Genomic DNA, 20,740 nt, shown 5'->3' with positions numbered 1-20,740 from the left:
GCATTTTAATCATTTTATTAATAAAAATGTATCAATGGAGAACAAAAAACTGCAGCATGGTAAACAATGATGTCAGATAGTAGATATAACAAAAGAATATTTTTCCTCACTTCTGAGAGACCATGGCCTTGAACAACTGCCACTGGTGCAGGGACACAAGGTGATGCACAAGAGGGCAGAGGAAAATCAGTAGGAAGAGCAGAGGAGCAAAAGAGATAGAAAGTGTAACACAGGGTCCCCAGCCTCCTGCTCCAAGAGTTGGTGAGGCACCAAGTGCAACACCCAGCAAAAGGGTGGGTGAGACCATGGTAGTGTTGGGCTGATATTGAGTCAGAACAGGGGGAGCTCTTTCCCAAGGTGCTTGATTGTTTATTTTCTGTCTCTTATAGCCTGACTCAGTGATGAAATGTTTGCATTAAATAGAAATAATTAGGAAAATTAAGTAAAATTCCTTGCTATGCTACTTTTGTCTGCAACAATGTGTAATACAGATATTATGCCCATATCTGCCAATCATCTAGATGTCAATGTTGTACAACTTTTAGAGCTTGAGTCAAGTTTGGTTTTTTCCATTTCATGCCCATTTCTCATGACTACCATTATCAACTAAGAGGAGCACAACTTCTGTTCAGTCCACTCAAATGAAAAAGAACCCAAAGTGCCAAGTTCAGGCTACATGTAAAGAGCTAAATGTAAAGAACAGGGATTTTCCTGTCTTGGTTTCCTGTCAGGCTGCCAAATAAGCTTCAGCTGATCCTCTGACATATCACTCCTCTTGCTATTAGAGATCTCTTAAATTATGGTTTATATCACCTGACTGGTTGATAGAAAAAAAAAAAAAAAAAAAGAAAGCTCAAAAACCTGAAAATTGATGAACAATAAATATACATTTTAAACATGGTATTTTGCTGATAAACACAGAACTAAAACAGGATATATAAATTCTAAGTTGGAAAGAAGCTGTCAATCAAACTTCACCAGTGTTTTGGGATAGGATCAGTTTAACAAGCCTCAAGTTCACTAAAGCCTCATATAACATAGTTTTTAAATCTTGTGAGTGTGAATGCTCATTTGTTTGAAATTTATTAGAATGCAAACATCCAAGGATATTTACAGAAGTCAGCTCTCAGAGAACTACATAAGACAAAATACAGCATCACACCTCTCAGAAATTGCATTTTCACTTGCATTTCTGGGCTTAGGTTTTTGTCATGCATTTAGATCTAGAAGTGAGAGACTGTAACCACAGTAAATAAACAATGGAAATTGCTGAAACTTGAAAGCACCATAGGACTAACTGTAAGAATTACAATCAGTAAGATGTAAGCAAGAGTGAAAAACTGGAGTGGTTTATTTTTCATTCATATATACTTTTGGGTTCAGAAATCAGCTTGTACAATTTCCTAGCACAGTCATCATTAGGAATTTAAAGGGACTCAGTAGTGCAGTCGTGCATTTGTTGTGAGCGCATTTTGCTGTCAGGCTACAATCACCTGCAACTACAAGGGTACCAAAAGTCTTTGTGGATGTAGGTATAAACTCCTGGGAGCTGGTAAGCATGGACATGAAGAAAAGCCACAACTTTAGAGGAACTTTTCATATTAAACCTGAAACCCTAAATGTACACCCCTCAGGAAGACAGGTACTCCATACTCACCTCATGAGTACATTTGCTGGAGAATTTCATCTAGGACAGGATTCATCTTTTTCTGCTTCCTAGAAGTTCAGTCATTGGTGAGTACTTGGAAACCATTCCTTACCCTGAGCTACTGGGAGCATGATCAAATTCAGCATAAATGTTTGCAATTATTATGTATTAGAGCTCATTTAGATAAAGTCTGTGTCATTCCAAGAGGCTCTTTACTAATTATAATTTCATTTTGCAACAAGCTTCTTTCCCTCCCACAGTGGTACTCAAATTGTCTTCATAAAAGAAATAGTTTGACACACCACATAGGAATAATTAAAACTCTCATACACATGAGGGTCTTGATAGTTATTTAATTCTACATAAAAATATTTGTGAAGGGTAAGTTAAATATTACTACCATACAAGCAAGATTTTGTCTACTCTTAAAAAGTATTAAAGTATTTTAAAAGGTAAACATTTCTTTCCTGCTCTCAAAAAGCAATTAAGATAGCAGCATACATAGTCTAAGTCTAAGGAATCTTCATTATATTGAAAGCCCAAATCATATACTAGCTAAAATCCAGAATTAAAGTTAGAATATCATGCCAGAGATTGCAACTGTAAAAATTGGAGTATTTTCATCTTGGATATAGAAATTAAGCTCATACTATATTTGTCATAGGCAGAAAGGGCAGGGGGATAAAATATTTTGTTAGTAGGTAAATTTAGTGTTAGATTCAAATGTCATGAAGATAATACTTGTGCACTAGGAAAAAAATGAAAATTTCATTTTATACCCCACAGTATTGACGGAATGTTACACCCAGCATAGCTTTAAATATTTTTTTATCCCCATCATATCTCATTTTGTTCCCAGAGATGTTAATTTCTAATTAAAAAAAAAAATTGATCACTATGTCTTCTCAAAAAAATAAGTGATTAAAAAAAACCCAGGATTTAAAAATTTAATTAATATGATAACATTTAGCTGAGTGTTCTAAAGGATTACCCTGGAAACTTCAGCTATAAAAGTTACTCTGCCCATGTCATTTTATATAAGGCTTACTATTACAATCAGGAGATCAAATTGAAAAAATATATATATACTTTTTGAAAAGTGGAATACATTTACATTTTTAAGACATCCACTGGTAAACATGGCCTGGTAAACATGAGAGACATTTTGCATCAGGCAAATATTTTGGTTCTTTTGGGGGATTTATTACAAATATTAGGGATAGAGTCAATATAGACAGCAAGAGAAAGCCCCAACACAGGCTGCCAAATCTTAATGAACTTCAAAAACTTTTTTTCCAGAAAAATTTGTGGATACTATCAAGGTAGAGAAGAAGAAAAAGGATAGATCTGCAAGTACACTGGGCCTGGGAAGCAGCAGCTGAGGAAAGCAGCTGGCTGCAAAGGCACCTGTTCCAGGAGAAAGTTTGCATCAGGGCCATGCATCCCAGGCTCTGTAGATATTTTGGGATTGTTTTTAGACTGTGAGTTGAGGCAAAACCAAAGCCTTCATTCTCCTCTGAGTGAAGCTATCAAACACTGGTACTCTTAGGTGTGTGCTTCCAGTGCTTCTGAGCTGAGGGAAGCTTTCCTTCACTTTTTGAATTATGGGGGAGGTAAGTCTGAGTTTAAGGTAAGGTTGTTCTCATGTTTCATCAGGTTAAGCTCAGCTATATCAGCTGTATTCTCAGAAGAGCTCAGTCATCACGATCTTGGTGGACTTGACCTTTCCTCTGCTGCCCTTTAATATCAGGTGCCAAAAAAATATTCAGCTGTCAAAAAAAAAAAATAAAGTGCCACTGGCCATTTGACTTAATATTCATTCATCTGGTTTGCATTTTCAGCAGTTAAACTTGCTGCCTTTGGTAATTTTATTCTATAAATTTTGTCCTAGGACAGCAACAGAAAGGGAGTTACGAAGCCCTATCTGTTCTTTGCAGTTAAATTCTCATTTTAGTTACAGTGGCATCAATCTGGTACGTTAAGTAAAATAGTGGAGTTATTATAGTGAGTAATGGCTGAAAACTAATTCACATTGCCTGAACCATAGCAAATGACAAGGTGTTTCAAACAGTTCTTAAATCAACTCTCCTCTGTCCTGAGAGGCATCTCAACCTGCAGCATTATGACACTACCTATTAATTGGTTCAGTACCAGTAAGAAGCAGCACTATTGGAAGATAGATTGCAAGGGATCTTGCTAACAACAGTCACGCTTGTTACAGTCTGGTCTTTCCAAAACCATGATTGCCTTGTTGCCTTTTCCTGGGGTTCTCTGCTGGATGCTACACAAGCACTTTCTTCAGTAACCATGGGAACCAAAGCCAGAGCATTATTTGGGATGCAGAAGCTTGACCAATGTTTTTAACTCACAATGATGCTTTGTTTTAAGGATCCAGGCCTATTAACATAAAGGTTTTTACAGATTAGTGGTTTTCCCACTTGAAAAACACAGTAAAGGTCAGCTGTTGAAAATAATAATTCTGCATTTCAAGCAGAGATTTATAGCTCTGTGTAGAAAACTGTCCTTTTCAGTGAATAACTGCAGCAGAAAAAAATAAAACCATCTATCATGAACACATGAATTTTTTAGTAATCCCATGATCAATTTAAACAATGCATCCCTGAAAATAGAAATCTTGAATTCTCTTCCTGTCTAACACATTGGCTGTTAATCTTGTTTGAGACAAGCCAAACCACCTGTGCCTCAGTTTCTGTGCATTAACCTACATCAAATACAAAAAAACCTGGTTGCTGAGCCATTTCATCCATTCAGGTTTTTCAAGCTTATTTCCCACACAGAAGTAATACAGAAAATATTAATATTAAAAGTTGTGATTGCTCATTGTAAGATGTCATGGCAAAGACAACTTGAATGTAAAATATCTTGTAACTTACAAAACCTCCTGAGTAGACACAACTGGATATCTAAGAAAACTGTGGCATCATGTGAAATTTATTCCATATTCTCCACTTTGTTTGTACCATAAATATTCCAAGCAGTCTCTTCCTCCATTTGAGTCTCCATTGCTTCACTGCCAAAAAGATTTGATTTTTATGTTTACATTTAAAAGTTTTGCTTATGTTCAACTTTTTGATAATGACTCAGGACTACTGACTAGTAGATTGCATTTAAACGACTTATCCACACTTACTACATACCTCGAATAAGTGCAGCATAGATGTTTTCACCAATACACAAGCAGAATGTACCAAGTGAAATCTGAGCTACTTTAGGCAAATTTCTAGTTTATCTATATGATTATTTTCTGTTTTTCAACAAATGTTTAACTTACAAAAGGTGAGGCGGACATCTTGGCATTAAAAAACAGTAGTATTTTGCTGTCACCACAAACAATAAATTTATTTGCAACAGTGCTAAAATCCTGCTTTCACCCTGTAAAATGTAAACCAAATATTTTTAAATAGGTTTAAACCACAATACATTTATTGCATGGGTTTTTATAATTGTTGATGGTGTTACAATGCAAAGGTTAACTTCTTACAGTCCAGTAGCTGTCAAGCCGACATTTACTTTGATTCTAAAGCTGCCTTCTAATCAAGAAGCCCAATCAAAGTTCACAGGACCAAGTTAAGAAGTCAGGCAGTATGTATTTAAAATTAAGTTGATGTGGCAAAAATACAAGCTCCTCAATGATGGCCTTTATCCTAGAGAAGGAGCTATATTCATACCTAATGTCATTTAACAACTCACAGAAAATTTCAGAGATGAAGGGGTTTATTTTGCTAAAATCAAAACCACTGGATAACATCTTTATCCAAATGCTGCGCTAGAGTAAATACAATGAACACAACACTGTTTCTAATTTCCAACATCTTATTTCTATTATATTTGTAAATTGTATGGCATTGGCATTGCTTTTTTTGGGTATTTGAATCTCCTTCTATCCTCAAGTATTACCCACCCCATGACACACACACACTCTTTTAGTCAGAACCAGTCTTGACAAGCATATATAACTGATAAACCATTTTTCACCATGCAGATATAAATGTTAATAAAATCATAGGCACTACTGTAGAGTAAAGTAACATATGGGATAACAAAGCACCTCAAGATTATTCTGTGGAATCCTTATAGGAAGGAATACCAATTTCCTTGTGGAAAGCATTTGTGAATTCATCCTTGTATTACCTCTTCCAATATCCCAGATCTGTATACAAAGCACAATTTAGGCCTTTAAGAACATAAGGTAATAAGTATCAGTAGACTGTACCTTCTAGTGCTAGAGAAGAGAGGAAAGAGGGAAAAAAAGAAAAAAGCTTTCTCGTTGCAGATCAGATCCCAAAATCAAAATTCACCCCTGACCCTCACACCTGTACCTTCACTGCAATAGAAGCATAATATGGGATATACATTACAGGATGATGTACCACACCTTCCAAGCAGCTCTTGTCTCTGCTAGATACTTCAACATAAAGTCAACAATATGGCTTGGGTGTTTCTCCAGCAGAAAATCAACCCAGCCCAAAGCCATACTGCTTTTGCTGTAAATCCTGCAGTGCAGATGCCAGGGTGCACACCTGTGTGCAGGCAGACCTAGCCTGGGGTGATTGTCAAGAAAAAGTGTCAACACATCCTCCTGTAATGACAGTAAAAAGGTTATGAAATTTTGATTTTTCTTTTAGTTCTGTTATTGTTCCAATATTTTTAATCAGTCTTTTCTCCTAGTCAGGCAACTATCCTTTGGTTTATATTTTTTGATTTGTATAGACCTTTCAAGAGATGACATCTCAATAATAGCTTTTCTATGGATCCTGTCTGGACATCCAAGGACAGGCTCTCATGATGTTTGGGGTCCAAAGAAGCTTATGAGAATTACTGATCTTTAAAGTATCAATACCATTGTAGTCTCTGAAGAAAATACAGCCAGGTTCACTTGGATTTTTTCCACATCCATCAGTGAAGGAAACAGACAATTAGCTGCAGACTTAATTTGTTTTCTGTGTGCTTTTCTTTCTTTTTTGGCCTGAGAACTACTTGAACTCCACAGGTTTCTTGTGTTCACCAATTAACCTCAAAGTGAGGCACAGGAAGACTCAGGAGAACAGTTCAGAGAATTAATGCAAGGTCAGCAACAAAATATCTGATCACAGATTTTTTAGGGAAAAATGTTTATCCCACTTGTATTTAGTACCATCATTTAAGTCATTTTGTTTTCTGACCTGATCTCCAAAGGATCCCCTTTCCTCCACACAGGGATTGCATGTTCTACTCCTGCCACTCCCATTGTACCTGTGCATCCTCTTTCACCTCATCAACTGTTATCATCAGCAGTTTCAAATAACTCCCTTATGAAAACTAGTTTTATAATACATAGACTCTACATTTATTAGCGTATCATGAATGTCACTAGAAAATGTTTCTAGAATTGGAGGTAAAAACAACATAAATGCAAGTAAAACAGCCCAACTACCACTTAATATTTTTGAAAAAATATTAATTTAAAATTACAATAAAAATAGTTTTTATTGTCTAAACTATAACACTGAGCTGCATTCTAAGATTCCTCCACTGTTATGAATCCACATAGTGGTGCATAAAGACATGTAAAAATCTGTCCCACATGCAAACTGAGAACATCAGACTACTCATTTTTAGCTGCACAAAGCAAGTAATGACAAAATACGCACTGCAGATTATTGGCTCAATTTGGTGAAAAATGAGCTGGCATTAGGAAATTATGTCCTCAAGCAAGAGAGCAGCTTACTCAAAGGGATATAACTTCCATGCTGTTAGTAAGAAACAAATATCAGATATGCTGCACAGGAGGGAGAACGCTGGGGTTTTTCCTTCCCTATATCAGGGAGATAGAAAGTCTTTGCAGCTGTCTTGAAAAAAACCATCAGCATTAGAAAATAAAATAAAAATAAAGCAATTCTTTTCTTATTAGAACATACTGTGCAGGTTGTTTTCTAAAAATTTCCCAAAAAGGAATGATATTTGTATGGATTTTGATTTTGCAATATTTTGTCTTCAGAAAGAAGACAGCATCATAGAATCTTTAATGGTTGAAAAGAGCTCTTAAATCATCAAGTGCAAGTGTTGTTGGAATGTTCATCCAAGGACCAGACTCAAAATGTATACCATATACCACATCTTTTATTCTGTGGCGATACAAACACAGCTTCATCTTCAAAATTTACTTCCACTAAATTCCCCTGTTCATTTTTTTTTATTTATTCTCATAATAACATTTTTAAACGAATTTCAGATAATATGTGCAAAGTAGCCATTTGCACAAAATTACATGTAAAACAAAGTGAGTATTTGCAGATTAAATATTTTAAACCAGTGCCATTCATTTTTTTTCCACAGGCTTGAAATTCCTCCTACCTAAGACAAATGTGTGGTGAACCACAGGCTTTCCTCAGGTTTTGCACTTCAACTCCTGATTTAGGCATAATTTCCTAAAACCTTCAGTAATACAACTTTCAGTTGCCTTCATAATCTGTATGATTTAAAAATATTTCTTAATCCTAGTTTTCAGCATTTAGATGCCAAAGTTAATTTTGAGTAGCTGGTGTTTAAAATATCCCTGATAATAGGGCAGAACTTCTTGAAATTTGGCATTTATGACAGGTATATTTCTTCCAAACACTATTAAATACCAGACATATTTTTCTTCTTAAGTATGCTCAGCATTGACAACATAGAGAATGAAAGCTCAGTTTATAAATTTAACACATAATTCAGTCACTGCTCCAGTGTCAGAGCATAATTGTTTCAACAAATGCAACAGAAATATTCACTCCCTTTCTTCCAAACTTATAAAAGACACAAAGTAAAAAACAAGCACTACAAATTAATCTACTGAAATGTTTATTTTTTTCTGAAAGACTAGATTTATAAGTAAAGTAGTATAGTGTGTGTGGTTACTTTGCACTTGGTTAATATTTGTTTGTTTGTTTAGGTAGCATATGAGAAAGGGGAAGACAAGCTTTTGGACTCATGAACTCTCTCTGTCTGAAAGGGAAGCAACAAAGTCCAAAACAAAATACATTTTAAGTTTAATTCCACTGATTCTCCAGAGTCACAGTCAAACCACTTTAAAGAAAAGCAAGCTGGACACAGTGGACATAGAGAGGCCATGCCATGGTCAGTTAACTCTCAAAATCCATGGAGCACAAAAAAGGCAGTAGCTGAAGAAGAGTACACTGGGATACAAAATTTTGTGTCCAGCAGAATCATTAATTTGATGTTCCATGCTTGGTTTTGGATTCTACTCTTCCTTTGAGGATCAAGAGCAAGAGACCACATCTGTTCTGTGAAATATTCTCCCCTTAGTAACTTATTTTTTCATTGTGCGTGATGGTTTACTTTGGTGAAAAATTGTTGTACAGATCCATTCACATTTTTTAATGATGAAAATCACCCTACTCCTAAGACTAGAAGTTGATAGATTCAGTGACTGACTCACAGTATTCTCAAGAGGACACTTTCCAGTGTTGTTCTAATAGCCATATTCATTGCTTCTCAAAAACATACTTTTAAAAATCCCAGTTTTCTGATTGATCCACATGAAGATAGGTTTAGTATTTATGGGGGGGAGGGGAATGCATATTTTTAAAAAGTAATAATTATGGAGCATTTCTAAATATCCTTTCAAGGACAAAGTTCTTGCCCATATAACCAAAATCAGTATAACACCTGCTACTGAAGAGATAAGAGGTAAATTTTATCACTATATTTTCAATCTACAGCTAGAGAGTTTTGTGGCATATGGCATAGTTCTTTGCTTCTATTAACACCAAAATAACCAGAACAGTTTGCAAATCTGAAGGAAATGAGACCATGTCTTGCAGTAGGACAAACAGACTTTCTTTCCCCCTCTTACACAGACAAATGAGAGGAAAGGAAAATTTGGACTCTCTAGAGAGCTTCATAAAAGAAAAGAGCAGAGGGAAATTATTATAGATTATTCTTGATTATAGAAAGGAAAGGGAAAAGAGAAAGAATTAAAGAGATAGAAAAGCAGGGGAAAGACAGAAAGATTTCCAAACTCAGTGCTCCATTCACCTTCCTCCTAAAGGGAGATTAAAACCATGGTAGTTAACCTCACATCAAACATCCCAGACGTTCAACTTGGTAAAAAGTCATGGCATCAGATCCTTTTCTATAACATACATATCTTGCCCAAGAGGTGCGTTGGGTTTATATACTGCATAATTTTATTTTCCATGCAGCAGCAATCTCTTTGCCATATCCCTTCTTGCACTGACCAGTAAATTTCACAGCAAGGAAAATATGTTTGCAGCATAGATTGGAAGTACAACATTTTAGTCCTTTAACATGCTGGGGGAAGTTTTAGGCTTAAAGAAATCAAAGAAAATGGGCAGAAAATAAATAATAATGCTAAAGGAAAATACCATTGGTCAGCATATGAGTTCATTTATTTTCTGCTTTTGAATTTCCCACTGCTTACCAAACAGAAACACAGGGGCTTGTTGTCCATAGAAGAAAATACATTTGTGGGAAAACGAAGGCTGCAGTGTTTTAGCAGATGTCAGGTTATTTTGATATATCCTGGTCATAAAGACAATAAAATAAATGATTATATAGAAACAGTCCTCACACTAGTAAGAGTCTGCAGAAAAATGTACACACAAGAAAATGATTCAGCATATTCATTGCCAGGTTTTAAAATTGCTTTACATAATTTAATGAAATTTAAATACAATTAACAGGCAAATATTTGATGTTCAAACTATTGTTTCAGTATTTTCTCTTTCATGGACTAAGCAAAAAACCTTAAGAGAGCAGCTTTAATTAGTTTTATTCTATACAGATTTAGAAATTAGACAAATAGGTGGCTCAGAACATACCTATTTAGTTTAGATTAAAAATCATTCCATAACTTAATAAAATAATAATTACATAATGCAAATAGTGAAATCTGTGTGTCAGGAGGTCTTATGCCTTATATTAAAATAATCTAGTAAAGATTATCAAAACAGAGATGTTAAGGGGGTTAGATTTTTCTCACATCCCACTTTTTTTTTCCTTCACTTTTGAGCAAGCTAAGTAATGCAGATCTCCCATCAAGCAATGCCAAAAAATTTAGTTCTCCTGAAAACCACTATTTGCTATAAGTCCATTTGTGGACTTGAGCTTCTCTCCTCAAGTAGCTGTTCCACTCTGTGCTGTATTGCTTTTTTAATGGGCAATTTTAACCTAAATAATGTAAAGCAAGCCTGGGGCAGGAAAATTGGGGTTTTTGCATCCAATTTAAAGCCTTAAGTAGGATAGAGCTCGAATTCTGGTTGAGAGTTACTTAAAAGCAATAAACAACTCCACACTTACTCCCATTTTAGGAACGGGAGCAATGACTCTTCTGATCTCAGTAAAAAGAAAAAAACAAGGAGAACTTTGGGAAGTTTCTCGGTATCAATTGCCCACAGCTGCAGGTGCCTGCTCCTGGCTACCGTGTTCCTTATGGAGATGCACCAGCGCCCAGCAGCCAGCTTGAAGCACAGCTCAGAGCTGACTGGGGCTGGAGCTGTTCAGCTCGCTGACTCCGCTGCAGCTGCTGCAGGAGCTGGGCAATGCACAGAAGCCAGGAGCGTGGCATGCCCAGGGACTCCAGCCTGGGCATCACTGAAACAGTTCAACTCACTTTAATTGCATTAGAATTATTAGCATCAGTTTTAAATAATGACAACAGGGATTTCCTTTCCTGAGCTTTGCAAGCCACCATACAGGCTCTGCTCCTGTCTCAATTGCAACTGAGTCCCAATTTAAAGTGAGTGACCTTTTCAAGGTGGCAGATTAGCCAGATAGTGGATTTTACAGCACCTTTACTATTTTTTCTGTGCACTGTCAGTGATGAACAAGACATCATACAAGTCTTGATTCACAAAAGCACTTGAGCTGACCATGTAATCTAACAAAAGCAGGTACTGGCTTGAAATTAAAGGCACATTCCACTGTTTTGCTATTTACAAGTGAGATTTTTTACCACCATGCAAGGAAAAACACAACCCAGTAAAACATATCCCTGCTTTGTGTAGAAAAATTACATTCTTAGATTTAATCCTTGGAGTATTCTTGAACTTAATTCCAATTTTCACATTTTCCCTGAAGATGTTCCTGATAACAGGTCTTATTCTCAGCTGCACTGGGGAAAATCAAGTCAAAGATTTCTTCAGGCAGCTCTTCATAGTAATTTCTTTAAGTATATAGAACCCAGCAGATTCATTTAACTCAAATATCCTCTCTATTATCCTAAAATCCACTAATCTCATTCTTCTGCTCTCAATTTCAGAAGCAATTTTGTACTGCATCTCATTATGCTAATAAAAGGGGAAACTTGCTTAACATAGAAAAATTTAAACTTATCAATCACGTCAGTCCCAAGTAAACTGATGTTTCAATCAACCACATCAGAGGCTTACCAAAAGAAACACTTAGAAAACAAGATTTTGGCAAAAGATGTAAAATACAGATATTAAAAAATCATCTACCCCTTCAACTTTATTTTTTTCTACTTGTTATGCTACTAAACCTAAACCGTTTTTGTGAAAAAGCTACTTACAGTGGTCTCATGTAAGGAATATTCTTGAAATAGCCAACCAATTCTTTTGAGTAAAGATTAGGATTGATTCATAAGGCCTATTTATGAAATTCTGGAGATTAGACAAATACTCTATGTCTGCAGTTTAAAAAAACTCTAAAAAAAATAAACAAAAAAGAAAACCTACCATAAATAATATTAGAGACTAGATCAGAACACTGGAAAATGCCATAAAGGAACAAAATAGTGGTAATGACTTTGAGATGAAGTGCTTGACAGCCTGTCCAATTCACAAGTACTAAATGCCACTCAATTTTACAGATCACTAATAACCAGACTGGTAACTTGAATCTCTACTGAAATAGATAATTTTGAAATATCTGGAAACCTGAAACATCTGGGATGTTTTTGCCCATCTCCCAGTTTCTTCATCTCAGCCATGTATTACAGATCCTGGCTTAAAAAAGGAAATATTATTTTTATTATCTTATTGCAGTTCAAATATTGCAGTTCTAAATTGGACAGTGTCAACTTAACAAGCCAAAAAATATCTGCACCATTTGTTCCCATCCTTTCTAGAAATAGCCAACCAAGATCCCAGGTCAGTATCCCCACACAGTAATAAATAGCATTAACAAGTGGCTGTGTGAGCAGCATTCTGATGACTGTACCAGTGTGTCACAGCCCATAACTGTGCCCTGTAAATATCCACTTCCTGCAATGAACAGAGCAAAACCAGAAACAGACCAAATGAGACCAGTGTGGGACTTTTCACAGGCCAATGCAAACTTTGACTAAAGAATGTTCTGTTCATCACGTTTCCTTACTCATCCCACTAATAGCATCCTTTCATGGAAGGCATTTGACAACAGTCTCCATTTTCAGCCTGTACAAATAGATTCAAATCGAGAGAAACTCGACAAGGCGTAAAGCTGGGAGAAACTAATATAGTTTGAAAAGTAAAGCTGCTTATACATTTTTGCAGATGTCTTTATGCTCACCAGCTTTAGAGGAAGCAGAAGGCAGAAAACAGAGCAGCAGCTAGCTACAGAGCACCAAGAGTTTCATCCAGCCAACATTGGCTCTGGGAAGAAAATGCCAACACCATCCTCTGCCTCGGCAAGTGTCCCTTTCCCTCACACCACCCACAATATGAGGGCAGAGGGAGGAGGAAGGAGACCAAGTGCAGCAGACAAGATTTCATGGAAATAAAATATACACAATTTAAAATTTTACACCAAGATGCACACTCCAGAACATTCACCAAACTGTAAGTGTTGTCAGCTGGCTAGAACATCTTTTTTTAAACAATATATAAAAAAATGTTACGCAGAATATTTCAAGATTATTATTGCTGTTTTCACCATTCCCCTGCCTGCCAAACTTTACCACTTGGGAGATGGTATGCACTCAGCAACACTGCAAGAAAACTATTATATTTTTTCTTGGTTTTTCCTTCTAAAGTATATAAATCCCCCATAAAAGAAATATTTTCACTTTGTCTCTCTAAGACACAGTTTTAAAAGTAATTCCAGAGACAGAGAAAAATCTATGTAACAAAATGCAGAAAATTATATACTTTGAAGTAAAAGTGGGAAACACTCAGCTTTATACTTTTATAGATTGCACTTTCAAGCATCATTCTAATTATCTTTTCTTTTTGGAATTGTGCAAATGCTAGCTGGGAAAAAACCCACTCTTATTGGGCTATCAACTACAAAATAGAAAAACAATTTGAAAAAAAAATTGAGCTTTTGTGGTTTGGAACGATTGAGACCTAGTTAAGGAAACATGTACACAACTTCGGTTACATAGCAGCCTCTATTCCATGTACTCAAGTAGGAATATACTGTAAAACAAGAGTTCAGACAACATACTCAAAAATTAAATACAGTATCCCTGCATCTTATCTGATTAGGTTACTATATCCCATATGTTATGGTCCATGGAATTTTCATGCTTTCTTACATTGTCTACACAAAATATTATGATATTTGATGTGTCATAAAGGCAGAGAAACATGGAAAAATGATAGCAGATCCATTGTAATGCCTTCAATGCATAATTAGCTTACCTGAGCGTTTGCAACAAACGTGAGCTGACACAGTAAGCTTATCAGTTTCTCAAGCCTCAATATCATACAGTCATGGGGGGTTTGACCAGATCAGAGAAACTTGAAAGCCCAACTAAGGCACTTTAGGGTCAAGCCACCGTCTAACCATCACCATTTAACTCCTTCAATCCAGTCCAGAAGTATTAATCAATAATCAATCAAGTATTAATCAATAGTCTTGGAACTGGAAGGGGTATGCCTAACTTCAAAAACCTGCTCTCTGATCCACAAAGTTTTAGTATCATTACGTGCATGCAGAGTAATTACGTTAATTTTACTAATTAGTAAATATGGGTAAGACTGCTTCCCATCCCTTTCCCCATTATAAGCTGTTTGAAGCCACAGAAAAAGACTTAACAACTCTTGGTAAAATTTGTTTCTCTTTGGACTTCATCCAAGCCATTTTACACAATTCCATTAAAGCACAGCAAACAAGGCTAGGCATTAATGGGTAACTGCAGTAGGCTTTATGCTGTCAACATGGATCAGATTCAGACTGGCTCCTTCCCAGAATTATGCTTTTAAAAGCTTATTTAGTAACAAATTATACAGAAGATAAACACGCAATTAACCAATCCCCCAAGAAGCTAACAATCAAAGTACTCTGTGCTGAAATATTAAACATATTATGCTGTTGCCTTCCATCACCATCTATCACTAGGGCTCCTCTGTATCTATGCTGTGTGACTCTCTGCCAAAGCCATGGTTAATTAATGCAAGTGCATGCAACCATTTGTCAATTTTAAACTCCATGTTTGGAGTATGTTTTCCATCTTACTTTCCACAGCTGTATGGAATGTAAGATGGGAAACAGATCAAGGAATGCTCCTATATGCTGTCATTTTCACAGTGCTCAGAAGGGAGGTCCACAAGTACACCAATCACAAGTGTGAATGTATATGCAAACTGTGGGGTATGAGTGACTTCCAGTGTTAGTACCTGCATCTGTCACCTTCATACTACTACTAGTTTTCGTTACCTCAAAATTAATACAAGGCCAAGCTCTAACTGCTTTATTCTTATAGTTACATTACAATCAAAGAGATGAGGCAGCTTGGAGTTCAGACACATCTCTGTAAATTTTCATTAGATTAGACAGACAGATATTGGATCCTATTTTCTTGTTTCTGAGGAAGTTTAAGAATGAAACAGGTAGATTTTAAAGCAGTCATTTCTTGGTATGCTCAGGAGTAGGGCTTTGTAAACCCAAAGTCAGTGGGTAAATCTGAAGCAATTGTTCAATCCTTATTGTGCATGCTTTTAAGCTTAGCAAGAATCCAGACAGGAAAAAGTAATGACAGAAAATAGAATAAGTCACATAAATCTGTCTATATGGCCACATATAAAGGATTTCTGGACTTTGGGCTCAGCTGTGTCAGGCTAAGATTCACAGGTAACTACCCTAGTCAGAAAATACATTTGTCATATAATGTCTGGGAGGTGATATTTTATACTTCTCTGACTTCTCATTACAAAGGATCAGCTACCTTAGCCTGTATCACTTCAATGAATTTTTGTACATCTACCTCCTTCTACTAGACATCTCGCTTTCTCCTTTCCACAGCTGTGCCACAACTGATTTTTTTCAAAAATCCCCTATATATAGTTTCAAGACATGACCTTGTCTTTTCCTCTTTCAAAATCATATGTCACTGAGCTATCTGAATTATTTTGATACACTTTTACTTGCCTTTTTGACCAAACTCTTGTTCACAGATGCAAACTATTATAGCTTTGATTTTCAATTTATCATCCAATTTCTACATCTTCTATTTGTTTTGAAAACCCAATGTTTTGAAACCCACATACTTGTTGCATTAACATGACATTTTTTCTATTATTTCTATGGAATGCACGTTATTACATATGCACAAAATTATTAAATTAAAACTAAACAAATTAAAACCTATATTGAGGCTACAGTTACTAAACTACAGCTATTGGTATTGGGATAAATGACACACTGCTTAAAGGCAGAACCATATCTAAGGGCTGTTTAACCAGCCAAATTAAGAAATTCCACTGTCAGATGATAGTGAGGAGTTGTATTCACCCACAGCAGTTTCTCCCATTTTGTCACTAAAAGACACATCCCTCCAAGCATATCTTCTTTGCAGCATACTTTTCATGCTATTCCAACGCCTGAAAAAAATATATGAAGAATATATCAGAACTGAAATAAAAACCCACAAACATGTAGTTCCAAACCACTAAGGAAATGAATTTACTTTAGTTTCCATTTAACATTGCATATTCTTAACACAGGAGGGGAAGAATTTAATACAAGGTTAGAATAACAATATTAAGAACGTGACAAGAAAATACCAAATGGCTCTTACAATCAGGCTTCTCTTCAGACACCAGTTTCGTGTTCTTACGAAGGAGTTTTGGTAGAAAGATTCAAAACAACTTCAAGGCACAAAGAAAGTGACCAGATTTGCAGGACTTGAGGAAAGAAAATAAAAACACATGGATGGATGGGTGTATACAGCAGAAGTGAGAAATTTCTAAAAATCTGCCTTGAAAGCAGATCAACAGCCCTCTGACCTGCAACTATCATACCTTGATAGAATGTTCCCACCAGTTTCTTTCAAGCTAAGGTCTCTGTCCATCCATGCAGTTCCTAATCTTTAGGAGCTCTCTGAATTGCCTTAAAAAAAATATCACCCCACACTAAACAAAGAAACGGAATTTGGTGTTAGATAGACTGTCAGATGCAGGCTATTCCTGCACCAACATTTCCTCTGGCTTTCATATAAAAATATTTCTTTTCAACTCTCACCGGGCATTGTAAGTGACAGAGAATAAAATCAACAGTGGATCCAAATCTGTTTTATATGTGACTCCCATCCAAAGACAGCATAACTGCCTCCCTGCATATAAACAGCTGCTTCTTCACCAGCATCTCACCTACTTGTCACTCAGCAGCTGAATTTGACATTGGACAAATTTTGCTGGAAGGCAGTGAAGTCTGGCATGTTTGGACATGACCAAGATGACTGTTGCACCAAGCACAGACACACAAGAGAGCCAATACATGGACACACCTGCCTGGGACCACCTTCCAAGATAACTTCATCCACAGAGAGATCTAAGAGCCCCTGACTGAAAACAATTACCAGGATCATGAATCCACAAGGAAAGTCTGATTACAGTTCTGTTTCCTTGAGGCTTCCCTTTTGGTGCTCCACACAGTCTTTTCCTCCAAGTCAGCTGTAACATCTCTCTCCTTCCTGAGCAGCCCCTCTAGATAGAGAGATCTGCCTGTCTTCTTTCTCCAGGTTCTGAACCAAGCTGACCTCATCTTTCTGCCTAAATCTCTCAGTTCAGACAGAGGCAACCTATTGAAGAGACAAGTAAGCACAGCTGACTGTACTCTCTGAACCGTGTGCCACGCTGTGCCCTGAGAAGAAGCCTAACCCCACACACTTCCAGATATATCCACCACCTTCAGGATGGGTCTATTCTCTCTTCCAGGTGCTTCATGTAATTAAAGACTAATGATATTTGCCAGGAAGTCTTGAAGCTCTCTTCAAAAAGCAGAAATGTAGACTGTCAACACAAAGAAGTTCTGGAACAGGGGCAAACATGCAGAGATAATATTATACCTTTGCCCTAAGTGCTGGGAACAGGGCATCCTGCTCTGTGAAAGCTTTCAGCTGAACCAAGGAATGAGGAAAAAGGGCTGACCAGCATGGCTGATTTGAGTTGTCACATTTGTTTGACAGTAAATATATGCTCTAGGGAAGCATGCAGAAGGTTGCCAGCTGACATCTTTGCACTGTTTCAGGACAGTTTTCTGCTAAGATTGTGTTGCTATAAGACAACAGAAACCCTGCATCAAAATAAGCAGTGTTAGATAGGTCACAGCACACCCATGGCACAAAACTCAGAAGTAGAAGAAGTGTTGAAAGGATCTGCATGGTGCTTTGACCCTGTCTGGTTTTAAGATGCCCACTAAAGTCGCTCTATCACTCCCCTCCCTACTCCTGGACAGGAGAGAGAGACTATAATGGAACCTCAAATGTTGAGACAAGGGCAGGAAGAGACCACTCACTAGGAACCACCACGGGTGAAACAGACCCAAATTGGGGAAGTTAACTGAATTTTTTAGCAACCAAGCTCAGAGTAGGATAATGTAAGGTTAAACAAACCTTAAAAAAAAACCACCTTACCTTCCCCCTTCCCAGGCTTACCTGTATTCCTGATTCTGTACTACCTTCCCCTCAGCAGCTCAAGGAGACAGAGAATGGGGGTTACCGTCAGTTCATCACCTTTTGTTTCTGCCACTGCTTCCTCCTCAGAGGGAGAAATCCATTCCCTGCTCCAGTGTGGGTGTTGAGTCTGACTACACGTAAGGCAGTTGGCAGAGCAAGTTATCTATACAATATTATTTTTTGTTACTAATTTTTTTTCATTGACTTATTCTTTCCTGTCTGCAAAATTCTTAGATGGCAAACAGTAGCATCATGCATACGATAAAATTAGTGAGGAAAATCCAGCTATTCATACTAAATGGCTGAAACACAAAAGTATGATGCAGGCACCTACTTTTTTAATCTCTTCTTTCAACTACAGACTTTATACATACCCTAGGACAACACACATTCTGGAAATTCAGATTACATCCATCTGCAAAGTCAGAATTATACTAGTGTGCAGGGATACTACAAGAAAAATGGTCTGATATATGCAGAACAACTTAAGCTCTACAATAAGGAGGTCATACCTTAAAGTAAATGGGAAGGCAGTGCATATGTATGTTCATACACATCCAAGTGAGTGACAAGACAATTTGTTCAGCAGCTCTACAGCAGTGTCATTTTCCCATGTTTTCCCTCACATATATCTTTGCCCTATGTTATTACTGACAAGCATGACAGCTGAAGAAACAGCCTAGGTGCAGCAAATGCTAAAGAATGCCTGTGAGAAGCTGAAGCTGAAGGGCTCCAAGACAGCAACACAACTGCAATCATTCAAGGATCTGTTACACTCACTCTGCCAGGAAGGAGCAGAAGCACAATTAAGCAAATCTTTGGAGGAAGGTGTCCTTTTCATGGCCACTTGGAGCAAAAACATACAAAGAGATTTTGTTCTCTCCCTACCAAGTATTATCCAAGCTTTCTACAGAAACAATGCATCATGCCTGCATGTCAGTATAATATAGATAAAAACAGACAACAAAAACTTCAAATCTTTGCAATTTTTAAAGGTTTATTCCCATGTGCTAATGTTGGCCTCAGCAGCAGTAAGGTAGCAAATTTTATATGGTAACAAATTTTTCCTTTGACACAAAACACTACTTCAAAAATCAGGCATACAAGTCATATCTTTATCTCATTAACCTTTTCCTCAGGAAAATGCACACTGTTGTCTATAACTGAATAACTTAAAGGGTCTGAATTTAGAATAAAACTATTTTTATTGCGTACTCTTTAACCAAGCACCATGCCTCTTGCAAATCTGTTTCTGCCCTCTTATTGAGCAAAGCAGCACAGAGCTTTTGGCCAAGTTGCAACGTATAAAAGTGAGACCTTCTGAATGCAGCCACAAGAACCAGTGGCACACCAGGTTCCCCACTTCAGAAGACAAATAAGGGCATGCAGGCTGCAGGAAAGCACAATTCACTGGAATCATCAGCAAACCCTTGACTATACATATGGGAATTGAATTTCTACTTTAGGGATTTCATTTTGTTTCAGTAAAAAGTTGTTAGAACAAGAGTCTGACTTACTAACAGGGGGCTGTTCTTGTCATTACCAAGCACACAACAGAATAAGACAATCTATTTTTGCAGAACAGTTCCAAAGATGAAAAGTTTGCTCTTGCATTCTTGCAGCTGTACATCATTAGATTCTGCAATACAATGGTCATATTTCCACAGCTCCCAAATTGGAGTGATAGAAATTTTTCAAAAGCATGTCAAAATATTTTTTTCTTAATTATTTCTCATTAATCTGTTTGGCCATCTTTCAAGCAGCTTTACCACACTACACTGTACAAACAGAACTAAGATATGGACCCCATCTTGCAATTCTCACTTGCTTTTAGAATTCCTTAAATTACTCCATGACAGAAACAGAATCTCTCCTGCTTCCAGCTACACCTGCTCTACTAGATGTCCTGTACTGTACATACATTGCCCCAGTTCTTGCTCACTCCTGCTATTTCTTAGTATTCCAATAGCAAAAAAACCAAACCAAACCCCATATTTACATATGAAATATATCTAAGGGAGCAAGTTTACATAAGTTAATATTTATACCAAATGCTTCACACCTCTGTCAATATCAAGAACTGTATCCTTGCTGCTAACTGCAATCTTAAACATTTTCATTGTGTTACCTGTTGATTATTCTGATACTTAATCTCCTTTAAAGACAAAGAAATGCATTTTGTTTCTGTTTTTAGTTTCACGGGAAAAAAAAATCTCTGTATGTCAGTCTCC

General features: G+C 36.8%; 1 long non-coding RNA gene across 2 annotated transcripts in view; it reads right to left on the bottom strand.

The window, feature by feature from the left end:
• Positions 1 to 15,908: 15,908 nt before the first annotated feature.
• The window catches only part of LOC135307767 (uncharacterized), an 86,967-nt gene continuing 82,135 nt past the window's right edge, over positions 15,909 to 20,740 (bottom strand). The window contains exons 6-8 of one of the 2 annotated variants that reach the window (XR_010368414.1): positions 16,855 to 16,965; positions 16,632 to 16,737; positions 15,909 to 16,434 (exon numbers count right to left, since the gene is read on the bottom strand). This is a non-coding gene — a long non-coding RNA (uncharacterized LOC135307767). The remainder of the gene's footprint in view (positions 16,435 to 16,631; positions 16,738 to 16,854; positions 16,966 to 20,740) is intronic. The other variant, XR_010368415.1, reaches the window with a different exon arrangement.

This window comes from Passer domesticus, chromosome 1 (assembly GCF_036417665.1).
Source record: "Passer domesticus isolate bPasDom1 chromosome 1, bPasDom1.hap1, whole genome shotgun sequence".
Lineage (NCBI taxonomy): Eukaryota > Metazoa > Chordata > Aves > Passeriformes > Passeridae > Passer > Passer domesticus.
The sequence above is the reverse complement of the archived record's forward strand: the minus strand, read 5'-3'. Positions and strand labels throughout refer to the sequence as shown.